The following is a 10,279-nucleotide window of genomic DNA, read 5'->3' as shown; positions in this document are numbered from 1 at the left end:
GCTTTTGTTAAGGTAATGCTGAGAAGAGAGCGAAGGAGAAGACACCGTGACAAATTACTCGGACCATCGTCAAGTCCCAATGACCCAGACCTGCTTTTTCCAAACACACACCAAAAAAGATCCCATTAAGTCCTTTTGATTTTTATTATATTAGCAGGGGGAAAAGTGCAGTGTGATAAAATATGTTTGTTTTTTTAAATCAAAAATTGTTTGGAATATATTGTGCAAGGTGGTGATCCACTAGATCAGTGGGTCTGTTGTCTATTGTGCGTTAAGTGGATTAACAGAGCGGTCAGTGAGACAGAGAGCCAAAGTGGCAACCAGAACCGTTGTTTACAAGCCTGTGCCGCCTCTGTCGCTTTCACATTTTCACACGATGCTGATTTGTTTTCTTAGACTTTCTCACAATAGCCGGACGGAGTTTTTGCAAAAATCGTTGTGTAATCTTTTTTTCATAAAAGCATAAAAAGTTGGGACGGTGACATCTCACGTATTTACAGACATGTTTGTACATTCAAGGCTCCCTCAGTGTTGATGCATGAGAGATTGGACTCTGTTTGTTTTTATTGTTTATATTGCTGTAATACCTTATTATTTCTATAGTGTTAGTGAAGTCTATAGACTTCATAATGCAAAATGCAGGATTTCTGATTCTACCATGCACGGGCAAAGAAAGCGATTTATAGATATTCTATCATTTTGAAAGAAAAAAAAGTTGTGATTTTGTCATATTTTCAATTGGCCCAAACCATTTCACCAACCATTGCAGCTTCTTTATATTTCTATTTTATGTCCTGCCTACCCTTCTTAAATATGTGATGCCATTTTTTATTTATAACATAATGGTGACATTCAGTAATTAAAAACCTATATTAATCATCTTGGTCAAAGGGGTGGTCGTACAATAATCACAGTAATAATCGTTATATTATTTCAGGGGGAATAAACTGTGTGATAACAACAATTGAAATATATTGACATATTTTAGTGTCAGTCAATCATGTCATGTAATGTATATTACCAGTAGAAAATTCTGATCATTTAAAAAAGCATGATAAATATTTTTAGGCCACCATATTCAGATAATGTTTCATCACTGAAACATGTCCTGTCTTCTAAATGCTTGAAAATATAAAGGTACTTGAAGTGGATCATGGGCATCATATCTTTATTTATATTTATGTATTTAGATTATACACAAAAATGTTCTTGCTAATGGGCTATCAATGTTCATATATTGTTTTCAGCTCAGAAAGAAAATGATTGATCAGGATCTCAGTACGTCGTGTGTCAGACGCTTCTATAATGAATCTGGTTTAAAAACATTTATATTATCATCATTCTTATCATTATTGATGTGTTTGTTGGATTAGCTTAATTTATTTTTTCCATCAAACAAATAAAATATATCTGTTATTGTAAATAGATTTGGCGTATTTGAGGGAACATAGCTCCTCCTTTGGCTTTCAAGTGTATCTTTAATGTACCTTATTTGATGGATCCAATTTTCTCACCAAATCAAAAAAGGTGATGGTAAAGTGTTTGTTTGATCTCTTATTTTACACCATTTATCTGACCTTTAAGTTGTTGTTTCTTTAATTCTGCAGTTATTCTGCAAAACGTGTTCTTTTGGCTGCGGAGCATGTAATATATGAAATATTGTGTTATTAAATCAGCAAGTTGATCTTGAGCCCAGACTTCATCCTGAATAAGTGAGCGATTTCATACAAAATCGAACAGTGAGCAATCACCTGAAATATTATCTGACTGTTTCGTTTTAAACGTGATTTTAATTTTTTATTGAATAGTTGTGCACCAAAAAAAAAGAATATATTCTTTACACAAACAACGGCTAATCCAAGACAAATATCATCTTAAAACCACAGGTTTTGTGTTGTGATTTGATTTGATTTCTAATAATGTGTCTTTCTCTTGGGCCACATGAGTGAAGCGCTCTGGCTACTATAAAGAGCCAGAAAGCCACAGATTGACAGGAATTATGATGGGAAAATATATATATACATATATATATATATATATATATATATATATATGTGTGTGTGTGTGTTTAAATCCTGGAGCTTTTGATTGGACTCCTAATTGTGATCAAAATTTAAAAAAAATTAAGTGAATCTTCTTTAATATTTATTATCACACTGCATATTTCTTATCAGGTAATAAACACTCACATCTTACAGATGTATTATCATGCTCTCTTCATCGCTTCATGTGATATATACAGTACGTCTGTATCTATACACTTAATCTTGCTGACAATAGAACCAAATTATAAGATTTCTATAATGTTTTATAGGGTCTTGAGTACTGATTGAGAGGATAGTGACACACACACACACACACACACATACTTATTATATGAAGAGGACTGTGTGTAAAGCCAAATTACCTTTTGACATTTAAAAGGAGCATCTTCTTCTCACCATTGAATCCATCATCTCGATTCATTTCTGTTTGTTCAAGGCCTGTGATGTAGGCTGCTATTCATGTCCAACCATCTACGTAAACAGAAGTGTGTGTGTGTGTGTGTGTGTGTGTGTGTGTGTGTGTGTGTGTGTGTGTGTGTGTGTGTGTGTGTGTGTGTGTGTGTGTGTGTGTGAGTGTGAGTGGACGATCTTTTAAACTGGAGTTTAGCATCCACAATGCTCCCTCTCTGTTGTTGATTTCTCACTTTTTCTTTCTGTGACACACAATCGTCCTCTCCCAAACACACACACACACACACACAAACACACAGAGAGTCTGTCAGACATACGGAGGATCAGTCATGCTAGAGGTCGTCTATGGGCCAACTTGACATTGTTGTCTATAAGCTGCTTTGGGGCGAGTGGAGAACTTTAAAGGACAATTCCAAATAGTTTGTACAAGAAAAGGCTTCTCTCGCTTCACATATAGCTTAGTGTGTGTGAACCAGGCTTTGCACAGAAGGGGGAGGGCATCAATTCATTTCGAGCCCTTCTCGGTTCAGCCCATTCCAAATGTGAATAGAAAACCGCAATTGATTTGCTAATGATAGAGTATTCACTCTTAATAAGAGGGGTATGACAACCTTGTCCTCCTAGATATTGAAACGTTTGGAAGAAAATTGGCATCCGAAATTGATTAAGCCGTAGGTGAACCGGAGCCATCCGCACAGGATGTCGTTTTGTGCTACGGAAGGATGATTTGATAAAAAATGTGATACAGCTGTTTGTACCAGTTTTATTGCTTGAATTTGTTGGGGCTAACCAGATTAGAATTATTGAATTATTGTGTAACCATATGAGCGCAAATATATGCTCCATTGTGATTTATTGAAGTCATTTGAACATAAGCAGCGCTGCGAAGAAGCCCTCTCCTCGTCTCAGATAAGGACTCTCGGCTCAGGAAGCCAATGTCAGTGTCGTCTTATGAAGTAATGTTTTTTACATGCTGACTTTCACTTTAATTAATTTTTCTACTGAAATCACATTGTCTGTGCCTGCATTCACTTTCTGCATGTACAATATTAGCAATTATGTAACTTGGCTTTATTTAATTTTTTTTAATTAAAATTGTTCGTAATTATTTCATGAAAAGGAATTTTTAACCCTCATTTAATAACTTTACTCATGTGAAATTATGTCATTATGTTATGAGATTAAATTGCTGAAATAATATTAATCAGTTCATGGTTATTGTTTTTGTCTCATGTTTCATCAATTTATTCTTCTTTCTGTGCATCGAACAGCTGTTGAAACATGCAGCATTGGCTGGTTAGTTCATCCAAACTAAACAACATCTGCTGTATATATTTTATTGTGAATAAAAACCACCGAGAGCACTATTTGAAATTACACTTCCCCTCTTATTTCCCACCAAACTAACATTTACCCTCCCTCATTGCTTGTGAAAATAACTTCTTATATCATAATGATATGACTATAATATTGACCGTCATTTGATCCCGCTGTGCATATGACAAAAATGGCATATAAATCCAGATGTGACTGGTTTTAATGAGCAGCTGTTTGCGATAATCCATCTGATAAATGACTTTTAGCGGCGTTAAACCCTTCGGCTCCAGAATCTCTCCATGTGGAGTTTAATTTGAACATGACATCGTGATATGTAATGAAATATCAGGGAGCCGGCGATCGCTTAGTGCATCAGCCACATTTTCACAGTGTCATGTTGACTGTAATCCAGCACATGGCCTCCCTCTGTCTGTCCGTGGGAAATTGACATTGAAATGTTCTTTTAGTTCAGAGCAAAACTGAAACAACTCGGAATTATACAAGTGCAGCTGCTGTGAATGCAGCCTGTGGCCTTCCTCATCTTAAGCTTGTTGTGTTGCCAATATTGTGCTTTTGCAGTAAGCGTGTGATGGAAACGGTGCAAGAAATCTCAGCAGGATTTTTGCGGTTAGATCACAATTACACCGCCGCACTGTGCAACTGTGAAAAGCTGTCTCTGGTTTTCAAACTGTTTCTGACTCTCAGACCCTCGATTTCCTCCAGCGGAAACCAGCATGAGCGTTGCCTCTCTGTCTGCGCAGGATGGATGCGGGATGGGGGACTTTTACCATGGCAACCACTAATGCAGTATAGATGCAGAGACTGAGCCTCGGCTACTGCTTTAATAATACGGGATTCATGGAAGGCAGGTGAAATGTCATCCAGGCGGTTGTGAGCGAGGGAAGCTTCAGATGTCTATTGTGGTCAACATTAAATCCCACTTGGCTCTTCTGTAGAAATTAGGTTATTGTGTTTTTTGACATTAGTTCAGAACCACAGCATGATTTCTATTCGGTCTCCATGCAGCAGTTTGTAGAGGACAATAGAAAATAATAGCTTCCTATATTGCATTACAGCACCACTTCATTTTCTTTTTTTATGTTAGCTCTGCCAATATTGTCAAGTGTCTACTTCACATTGTTTCCTATATCGGCTTATGCCGCCCAATCCTCGTAATCCTACAGCCCGAGTCAAACATCCGGTCCCTGCATGTCGTCTCACCTTCTTCTAGGGTTTCTGCTTCCTTCTCTACCATTTCTTCCCACGCGGGATTACAAATTGACCAGTTTGAAAAACTGTCTTGGAATTTTTATTTAATAAAGTTCCCTTTCTCAAATTTTGCCATGTTCTGGCTGTCTAAGAAAAAGAGAAGGTAATTTCACCTCTGTACATTATGTGGGGAATAACATGATGCAATGTTTGCATGTCCTGTATACTAAAATTGCTCAGTGAGCGGAAATATGCAGTGTTGCACACTAGATAAAACAGAAGATATTTGAGGTGATAATGCTGCTTGATGCTGAGTTGAAAGCGAATTCACACATTTTTAATATTTTCTTATTTGATGTTATATTGTACTCGGCTCATTCTTCCTCGAGTAAAAGCGATTATTATTTCCATCAACAAAGTGGACACATTACATACAATCGTGTCAATTGGTCACAGACGGAGGCATGTGCAGTCCTTGGTTTGTTGGGCTGCGTCAGAGCCATTTTTCTTTTCAAGAAAGCCAATAAGTTAAAGCCCTCTACTCAAAAGTGTCAGCCCAAAACAAACACTTCTTCCATGTCTTCCCTGTCTATAGCGCTTCCTTGACCTGCGCTACTGTCGAACGTGCGCGTGTGTTCCTGTGTGTGAGGGGGGTATTTGTTTCGTCCGCCCCTATCTATAGTACTGTCCTGCCCCTTTCTTTCACAGCCAGAGAAAGGAACCACACCCCTCAGGCCTTGGCCTATAGTGCACGTGTGTGTGGCTTTTCGCTCTCTTGGGATTTTGGGGTTTCTATTGCAGTCTCTCTCAGGGTTGGGGTTACATCCACACAATAAATACATGCACATTTTCCCATTTTTAGAAGTTACTGCAAGTAAGTAACTTTTAACATCTGGTTGCGTAACCCTTGGAGGAAAATAACTGCATTAGGTCTGCAACTCACCGAATCTCTAAACTGTTGCATTCTTCCCTTCTGAAGCTTTTTCCACAACGTCTTTCAGTTCTTTTTTCTCTCCCTTCAGGTGAAATTCTCTCTCTTCTGGGTGAAGGTCATGTGGCCAAGACATGACACGTCTCAACCAAGCTTCACAAATGAGCTTGTTTTTCATGGATCATGAGCAGAAAAACCATAGTTTGAGCAATTGCGATAACGACTTTCTGTTGGAGGTGTGTTGCTGATCGATAACCCTTGTTTCACAGCTGCAAATGGCTTGTTTTTCTCCCATTCACAGCTGTCTTGCCTTTGTGTTGGTTTTACCCTTTTTAAAAACAACCTATTTAATGTTTCACCAATCAGTGTAATTCTTCCAGAATTTTTGCTTCCTTGAAAAATGCATTGGTTTAAAGGTAAGCTGCTGTGTTCTTAGTTGTTTACTATAGCGAGATGCAAATACCAGGAAATGAAAGCTGAAATTCTGACCCAAATGTCTTCACTGTACAACAAAAACAGAAGAAGGGACCTTGTTATTCCGATAGTTGTTTAATGTGTGTGTGTGTGTGTGTGTGTGTGTGTGTGTGTGCAGAGAGAGAGAGATGACTGTGAGGAAATACCGTGCTGCACGCATCCATATGACAAGTCTTGTATGAAACATTCGCAGACATGTACATATAGAATACTTGCACATAAATCAAAGATTGTGGCACACACATATGTCAATGCAGCCATACACACAGACACAAGGCTGCACACACACTCACATGCTAATGTACGCACGCCGAGTTGGCTTTAGCCAGTAAGAACAGAGCGTGAATCTGACCTGTGCTACCTTTGTGAATATGAAGCCCGAGGGAGACGAAAACCTTCCTGTTTGTGTGTGTTATTTGTGCGTCGTGTGTTATCATGGGCTCGTCCTGTGTTCAGTGAGAGTAGAAGGCACACACACACACACACACACACATGCAGCTCCCTCAAAGTCACAGCAGCCACGCATTAAGCCAGATGAGTGCACAAGTCAGGATAATTGTTGGTTCAGTCAAGGTGTGTGTTTGTTTGTATGCTGTAGGCGAATAATAATGTATGCAATCCCCTATGGTTTGGTTATGTGCACTGGTATGTAACGTAATTCTTAATCTGCTTCTCATATGGATGTTGGAGTACTGTCATTTTTTATATATTTTCAATGTTGTCAGATGGTTTCCACTGAAATAATAATGAAAGCTGAAGGCTTCATCTACTCAGTAAACGTGTATACTAATAAACTATAAGCTGTTTTCAAAGTGAATTGACCTCAGCCGTGCATGGTACACGATGATGTTGGATAACGAATCATCCTTAACGTTGTGAAATCTTCTCCTATAAATACATATTTAGACTGTTGAATTGACTATTGAAAAAAAGCTTTCCCGTTTACAACATTTTTATGAACTATATATCTTGAATCAAAAAATTGCACTATAATTGCACTATATACTTATTAAAAACCCATGCCCTCGCAATATCTATACCATTCTGCATTTATCGATAAATTGCAGGTGTAATCACTCCAGCGAACTCTTCCCTGCTGCCATGATGGAACATGAAACGGCCTCTCCAGCTGGAAGAGCGAGTGCGGTGTGGGCTCCCTGAAGGGGCACAACACTGGGTCATTGGAGAGCCACAGCTTGTTTGGGAACAGAACAATCCGGGTTATTTCGGCACAGCCCGTTGGATGAAGGGCCATTTCACAGGCACCATGGATTAATCTTTGGCAGGATCTCTTCAGGATCAAACCAAATTGGATGTTTAACCTCACGTGTCCTCGAGCCTGAGAGTTCCCCTCTGATAAACTGGGATAGAGAGGATTGCATGTGACCCACATTGGGTTTAACACCACGTCTTCCCTAAATGTATTACATGACTCCCCATGAAGAGATGGAAATGTAGTTACTCTGCACAGTCTACATCCTTCCTCAGGTGAGTCATCCGAAGCCTGATGAAATATATAGTCATTGTGACCAGCTAATTCTAGAATGCTTATTATTTTTGGTTTGAATAAAAGTTATAGTTTTTGCACTCATACCCGTTGTCTTGATGTCGTACTATTCTTCCGCCGACAGAAAAAAAGAATACAGTTGTTATTTGTATTAGTCGTATTTCTTACTGCACTTTACTTTTCATTAGAGCCACACGGAAACATCCCATCTCTTCCCTCACTTGTTAGGAATTCTTTTGTTATTTTGGGATGAGTGTAGAACTCTTTCCAAGATCACTTTGACAGGGAAAGTGATTCACGGGTCTAAATTCAACATTTCGCATGCAGAAATATTCATAATATATATAAAAAGCTGTACATAGAAGTGTTGATGTAGCAGAAAAAGACTGAATGAAATTGTATGAATGGGATCTGATTTATTGAATAATCAGACACAAAAAAATAACGTTTACAAGGATACACTGAATGCAAGGAAAGCTTGCTTGATGCAGAATCTTCAACCCCGTGTTCATGACCAGGCCCAGTGGTCACAGAATGAAATATAGTGATGTGGTTCTGATTAAAACTTTATTGTAACTAAAACCCAGCTCTGTCGCTGCAGTGCAGCACCCTCTGTTGAAACCTTGTCAATCCTCTCCTGTCTTTATTTTAGAAGTACATTTTACATTAGTCATTTCTTGTGCTTTTCCATTGTGACAGAACTGACGTACAGTTTTGATTCATAACAAGTCTGTCAAAGACACAGTTCTGTAAACATAGAAGAACAAGATGTCTGCCTTTTGTTTCTTGATGGGTCAACACAGTTCCATCAGGTAAAACTTTACAACGTGCAATATAAAAACACTAAAAATGGAATATGCTCCCCTATACTCTGATATATGCTCCTCTGATTTTTGTGCTGCTCTTGTGAAGTCAAGATGTATAAGTCAAGGCATTATTCAAAATAACTAGCGGTATAAATAGCTACACTCTCAGAATGGTTTTGTTAGATGCCTAGAAATGCTCTGTTTATATTAGGTATAAGCTCTATTTTACCCATAGAACTGCAGGTGTGTCTTCTTTTATCAAGAGTCCCACAATTATACAAGATAGTGTACTGTAGGCAGGATAACTGTTTACAGATTACATCTAAAAACAAGCATGATTATGGAGATGCACTTTCTCTCTGTTCAGAGAGACAGTTTCCATGGTATGTATTAAGATATTTTCTCCTAGATCCCTTTTTTCAAACACCTGATCCCCAATCTTTAGTGTTTAATAATAAACATATATACTGACAAAAAAAATGGATGTTAAGTGTCTTGCTCAAGGACAATAGTATTAAGAGGTTGACAAAAATCTCCCCAGCCATTTTTTGTATGCAAACCCATCATGCTTCTGGTTTCCCAGCCATTAGACTATGAAATATGTTTGGGGAAAAAAAAAACGTCATGCTGTTCTCTAAAGTCACTAACTGTGCCACCATTTGTACCAGTTTGGTTAAATCAGCAAGCTCATGAGAGATCACATGACTCCATGAACTGAGTCATTTGATTTCACTAATCGTGGCTATATATTAAACTGGCTGACAGCAGTAATTCTCACTGTGGCTTGAAAGCCATTCAAAATAAAATCAATCACTCACAGTTACCGTAAATGTCAGTCTTGCAATCTAATGACACAGGATGGACTCACGTGCCGATGTGCTGGCTCAGTGTGTATACCGTCTGTGTTCATGTAACTCCCATAAATTCTATCAGGGTGTGCTGCACTGACTATTTTGAATTTACAGTTTGGCTTTCAGTGACCTATTGCACCGACAAGCCGCAAATAAAGGTTAATGAAATGGCCTGTCGGCAGATGAGAGGAGAGACCTTTTCCTTTGTTTGTCCATGACATTATTACCTGTAGAATGAAGGGGATAGTGTGAAGGTAGCACATTGCCTGCTCTCCATCTTTCAAAACAACATTAGGCGACCGAAAAAACTGATTAGAGGACTTGTCATGCATATTTTAATTTCTTACACGGTTCAACTCACTTAGTATGGAGCCAAATATAAAAGTCATCTGAAAATTAATAGCCACAATGCTGTGATCTTAGAATAAAAGAGAGATCACACTTTTCCTTTAAAAGGACCTTGGCGGTGCTCACGGATCACTAATAATTTTAATGACCGAATCTGGTTTCCGATAGAGTCAGGAAATATGATTTATCTAAGTCTACAATATTTTGAAGAAATAATCCCTTTAGCAATGCACGCACTGTTTGATCACTTAAGTCTATAATACAATTAATTGCCTGAGCTCAGATTTCCCCCCTACTCAAACTATGAAAACATTAATGCGTCAATTCTTTTATATATTTCCTTTAACATGTGAGATTTGATTTCATTCACAAACATAAGG

The 10,279-nt window shown here is 38.2% G+C and overlaps 1 long non-coding RNA gene across 3 annotated transcripts in view; it reads left to right on the top strand.

Annotated features, from left to right (window-relative positions):
* LOC118316310 overlaps window positions 1-7,980 on the top strand; it is a 13,160-nt gene extending 5,180 nt beyond the window's left edge. The window contains exons 3-4 of one of the 3 annotated variants that reach the window (XR_004795166.2): window positions 6,005-6,149; window positions 7,455-7,980. This is a non-coding gene — a long non-coding RNA (uncharacterized LOC118316310). The other 2 variants (XR_004795163.2, XR_004795164.2) reach the window with 2 other exon arrangements.
* Window positions 7,981-10,279: the final 2,299 nt, after the last annotated feature.

Source organism: Scophthalmus maximus, chromosome 1, assembly GCF_022379125.1.
Source record: "Scophthalmus maximus strain ysfricsl-2021 chromosome 1, ASM2237912v1, whole genome shotgun sequence".
In the NCBI taxonomy this organism is placed as follows: Eukaryota; Metazoa; Chordata; class Actinopteri; order Pleuronectiformes; family Scophthalmidae; genus Scophthalmus; species Scophthalmus maximus.
The sequence above is the reverse complement of the archived record's forward strand: the minus strand, read 5'-3'. Positions and strand labels throughout refer to the sequence as shown.